The sequence below is a fragment of the Amblyomma mixtum genome, chromosome 10, assembly GCF_055824585.1.
Source record: "Amblyomma mixtum isolate Tamu chromosome 10, ASM5582458v1, whole genome shotgun sequence".
Taxonomy (NCBI): Eukaryota; Metazoa; Arthropoda; class Arachnida; order Ixodida; family Ixodidae; genus Amblyomma; species Amblyomma mixtum.
This window is the reverse complement of record NC_143021.1, coordinates 77,850,140-77,855,777: the sequence shown is the minus strand read 5'-3', so window position 1 is coordinate 77,855,777 and position 5,638 is coordinate 77,850,140. Positions and strand designations below refer to the sequence as shown.

The 5,638-nt window shown below is 46.4% G+C and overlaps 1 pseudogene; it reads right to left on the bottom strand.

The window, feature by feature from the left end:
* Positions 1 to 212: 212 nt before the first annotated feature.
* Positions 213 to 1,707, bottom strand: LOC149326214 (uncharacterized; annotated as a pseudogene).
* Between the last annotated feature and the right edge of the window lie 3,931 nt (positions 1,708 to 5,638).

Here is a 5,638-nt window from a genome sequence, read left to right as displayed (position 1 = left end):
ACTTGGAAGTCTGGCAAGTCAGTTAGTACTTCGCTATCTGTGATGGCACCGTTCAACCAGGTTTCGGTTAGTATCAGTACATTGCTGCTAGATGACAAGACAATATTGGAAATAAGTTCGCGCTTGGAAAGGAAACTACGTATGTTGGTGAACACAGCGGACAGGGGAACATTTTTGGGGCGGGTTTTTAGTTGTTTGCGAAGAGATGATTGCTAATCTGATTGTGGTATAGCGATTGTTATTTCTTTCACAGTTTGCGAGATCTCATCAAAAACGTAGCGCCTGGGATCGATATGCAAGGTTTTGTACCGTAGGGCAAATTTGTCGGAATTTGCTTTAGCAAAGGTGACTAGCTGCTTGCGGACGCTACGAACTCTGTGGGAGAAGTCTTCGCCGACACTGAATTTCGTTCCTTTAAATTTGCGGCCGTTAGAGAGTATTGTGTCTTTGATTTTGTATGAAATAAATTTGACTATTATTGGTCGAGAGCGGTTGGGTTCATGGCGGCCGAGTCGGTGGGCACGTTCTACTTCCTCAGGATGAATGGTTAAGCTCAAGTGTTGAGCGCAGTGACGAATGACCTCTCCCTCAGAGTCCAAACGTTTCGGAGGGGTTAGAATCGGGAATTCCATAAAATATGACGTTGTTACGGCGGGATCTATTTTCACTATCGTCAATCCGGGCCTCGAGGGTTTCAATCTGACGAGATAGCCGAGTATTTTCAGATTTTATAATTTATAACTCGGATTTTATGGCTGTCATGGCTTCCAAATGTGTCTCAAGATCGGTCATGCGCTTACTTAAACCAGCTATAGCACCGTCAGTGGATATAAGCTGGTTTTTAAGACCTTGTACTTCGGAGATTAGTTGAGTTTGACCGGCGGATAAGGTTTTTAGTTCTGCGAATAAAGCCTCGAAATTGTTAGGTCCTGGGTTAGTTTCAATATCGCCTGTCAAGATCAGCAAGCAGCGAACAACATGAGCGCATTCAAGCACAAGAAAAATGCAGCATTGCGGGCTCGGCAGCTGCACTAAGAAATAATTGCTACTTTTCTTAGCATACAAAGAATGCGGATAACTAACCTGCATGATGTAGACAAACGGATTAGTGGTGTGCACGCTTGCACAGCCACCGAGCCCACAAAGCGGTGAAGGCGGTCGATCGTCGCTTATATTTCCTGTCGCTGATGTTGCTGGTGATGAGGCTTTCCAGGATGGGCCTGGGAAATGGTATCCAGGGGGAGGCGCTGCCGGGCATGATGAAGGGATGACGTCGGGTTGGGGCCATGCGAAGATGCGATCGTCACTGCAGTAAACTGCAGTGGATGACGTGCTTGCTGGGGGAAGGGCCAACAACGCCGGAAGCAGGGCATTAGTGACGAAGGCGAACACCTGCATGATGTAGACAAACGGATTAGTGGTGTGCACGCTTGCACAGCCACCGAGCCCACAAAGCGGTGAAGGCGGTCGATCGTCGCTTATATTTCCTGTGGCTGATGTTGCTGGTGATGAGGCTTTCCAGGATGGGCCTGGGAAATGGTATCCAGGGGGAGGCGCTGCCGGGAATGATGAAGGGATGACGTCGGGTTGAGGCCATGCGAAGATGCGATCGTCACTGCAGTAAACTGCAGTGGATGACGTGCTTGCTGGGGGAAGGGCCAACAACGCCGGAAGCAGGGCATTAGTGACGAAGGCGAACACCTGCATGATGTAGACAAACGGATTAGTGGTGTGCACGCTTGCACAGCCACCGAGCCCACAAAGCGGTGAAGGCGGTCGATCGTCGCTTATATTTCCTGTGGCTGATGTTGCTGGTGATGAGGCTTTCCAGGATGGGCCTGGGAAATGGTATCCAGGGGGAGGCGCTGCCGGGCATGATGAAGGGATGACGTCGGGTTGGGGCCATGCGAAGATGCGATCGTCACTGCAGTAAACTGCAGTGGATGACGTGCTTGCTGGGGGAAGGGCCAACAACGCCGGAAGCAGGGCATTAGTGACGAAGGCGAACACCTGCATGATGTAGACAAACGGATTAGTGGTGTGCACGCTTGCACAGCCACCGAGCCCACCTCGGCCACGGTGGACACTATTTTATGGAAGCAAAATGCTTGAGATCCATGTGCTGTGTGATGCCAATGGACATTAAAGAACCAGAGGGGCTGAATTACGATATGATCAGAGTCTAAAAACAATCACAAAACGGTCACAAATCCCCGTACCTATTGGTCGCCACGAAATGATGGCATATCGGCCGATAGGCTTGTGATTTGATCATTCCATAATTCAGCTCCAGGTGGTTTAAATTATCCGGAGCCTTCCACTATGGTGTCTCTCACACCAATAGTCACTTTGGGACTTCTCATAAATGCTGCGCTGCTTAGTTGTACACGGACAAAGAAACTGGACAAACGCTGAGGTTAAGCGCAATCTACCAACTGAAGTTTTATTCCTTGGAATAGGAAAAAGGAAACACCAGCTCACGACGTAATCAGAGGATCGTGAATGCACATAAAACATAACCGTGCATTGTAACAGCAAGAAGAACTATGGAATGAAACCATGACAGTAAGAACATGCCTATGCCTCAAATTTTCATCGATACATCTGGCGTAGGTAAACTTATTGATGCCCTAAAACTCCATTCATCGCCCGGTTTTGACTGCATTCATGCTAAATTTTTTAAAAATACAATTGCCTCCAGCTCCTTAATACTGACAAAGATTTTTCAGCAGACTCTCGATAATTCCATTCTGCCAACACAATGGAAAGTCGGGAAGGTGGTTCCATTATTCAAATCAGGAAATCGAACCTCCCCTACAAATTATCGCCCCATCTCGCTTACTAGTACTTGTTGCAAACTATTAGAACACGTCATTTTCACTAACCTTGTGAACTTTCTCGAGTCTAATTCCTTTTTTACACCCGCACAGCACGGCTTTCGGAAGTCATTTTCTTGCGAAACCCAACTTGCCAGCTTCACTATCAAACTTCACCATATTTTAGATCGCGCATCAGAAGCTGACTGCATTTTCCTTGATTATTCTAAGGCATTCGACAAGGTATGTCACGGCTTATTATTTTTAAAGCTAACCCAACTGAATATCGACTACAGCGTTCTGAAATGGATTGAATACTTTCTTCTTAACCGATCGCAGTTCGTTTCCGCTAATAATTTTAACTCACCTTTCAGCGAAGTTTACTCGGGCGTGCCACAAGGCTCCGTGCTCGGACCCCTTTTATTTCTTATTTACATTAACGACCTCCCTTCCATTGTATCATCTAACATTCTTTTGTTTGCTGAAGACTGTGTTGTTTTCCGCGAAATAAAATCCCCCGACGATGCTAACCTTCTTCAGCATGATCTCTCTAACATTTCTCTTTGGTGTAATGAATGGCTTATGGAACTTCACACTAATAAGTGCAAAATTATGCCAATATCAAGAAGTGCCAACGCTCCGCCTGTGTACTACCTAAATAACGTTCCCTTAGAAGCGGTTACTTCATATAAATACCTGGGTGTTCATATTGCTGCTGACCTTAACTGGAAGCGCCATATTGAGTACATTGCTAACAAAGCTAACCGCATGTTGGGCTATGTGCGCCGTAACTTTTCCAAAACTCCGTGTTCCTTAAAATTATTGCTTTATAAAACACTAATACGTCCTAATCTGGAATACGCCGCCGCCATATGGGATCCCCATCATGATAAACTGATAACTTTGCTTGAGCTAGTTCAAAATAACGCTGCTCGTTTTATCCTGTCCAACTTTAACCGTACCGCAAGTGTAACAAGCATGAAAGCTAATCTTTCTTTGCCTCTTTTAGGATCCCGCCGGCAGACAATTCGTTTGAGCCTCTTTCATAAACTATACCATCATCCCATGCAACATGATGCCCTCATTTCCTCCCCCAGATACGTGTCAAACCGCATTGATCAATGTCACAAAGTTGGCATTGAAACGTGTAACACTGCAACTGCATTTCAGTCTTTCTTGCCTCGTACATCACGCGAATGGAACCGCCTTCCCGCAGATATCGTCGTCATAAGTGATAACCAGCATTTTCGTTCTGCACTAGCTAACATTGTATAACAGGAATATAATCTTTGTTTTGTATCATGCATTGCATCTGTTTATGTATCTTCATGTTTTGTAACCATTCCCCTCTTTAATGCCTTTGGCCTTGAGGGTTCAATAAATGAAATGAAATGAAATATGAAAATAAACACTTTATCTAAGCCCGGGATGAAATCGCACTCAACCGGTTCCCCGCCCCCCCGCGCGCTGCGCATCTAACAGACACGCGCGGGTGATCCTCATGCAAGACTTCTGTCTCTCCGCAACATATCTATTTCCCTGCGGGAAAGGGCTACGGAAAGGGCTCTAACGTAATCGCCCTCTTTGCCAGAAACCATCCGAAAGGCCTCAATTACCTGACGCTTCTTCTTTTCTGTTGCCCGCGCCAAAATAACCGTGTTTTGGAAATATGGGCTGCACTCGTGTTTCAGGCAATGGTTCGCCAAGTTTTCTGCACCCTGCCGGGAGCGACATTTCCTCCTGTGCTCCAAAAGCCTTTCATTAAGGCATCGCCCAGTTTGCCCCACGTAGCACTTGCCGCAAGAGAGGGGAATTTTGTAAACTACCCCCTTAGATGGTGAATACAAGGGGGGGTACTGCGCACAAAAAGACAAGGACAAGAAGATAACACAACAAGCGCAGTACCCCCCCTTGTATTCACCATGATTGACCGACTAGCCCAACAACGTACGCTCTTATACCCCCTTAGAGCATGGAACAAAGGGCGAAACATGCTTAACGCCGCACGCACTTTTCTCAACTGCAGATCCTTCCTGGTTAACTTTATTGCAGATGCCTTTAAACTTTAAAGGAGCTGAAAAGACAACCTTCACATCAAACCTCTGCCCAATCTTCTTCAGCCGGTGCGAAATGCCATGCACATAAGGGAGGACCGCGAAAGGCTTCTTTCCATCACTTTGCTTCGGAGGCGAAAGCTCTTGATGTAACCTTAAGTTTCTTAGGCAAGTTTCAGCAACGCCAATCAGCAGTCTTAAGGGGTATCCAGAAGAACCAAGCCGGCCCATTTGGATAAGCAAGCTATCTTCCATTTTATGGTCACATGACTTAGTGAGGGCCTGCTTCACGCAAGACATCGCGATGCCTCTTTTTACAAGCTTGGTGTGCCAGGATGCAAAAGGAAGTATGCCCTTATCTCCTCTCGTTTTATAAAACCAACGCATGTGGTCGCTTGAGAACACCATAATGATATCCAAAAATTGGAGCTGGGAATCTGAGGGGCGTTCTGACGTGAATTGGAGTCCATATGTGCACGCGGTAATAGTGATAAGATATCTTCAGTTCTGGTCTCCGAGTACAAATCGTAAGGCAGGCAAATGAGGAAATCGTCGACATACCTGAATGACCCTGTAACCCCCAACTCAGTTAACTTCGGATGCAGCGTGCGGTTGCCTCTGGCCAAGTACAAATCACTCAATATGGGCGCAATACATGAGCCTATGCAAATTCCATCCTTTTGGGAGAGAACCACACCCTCAAATTCGACAAAAAGTGACTTGAGGTAGGCTCTCAGTATGTTCAGAAACCGATCCACTTGCTCTGAA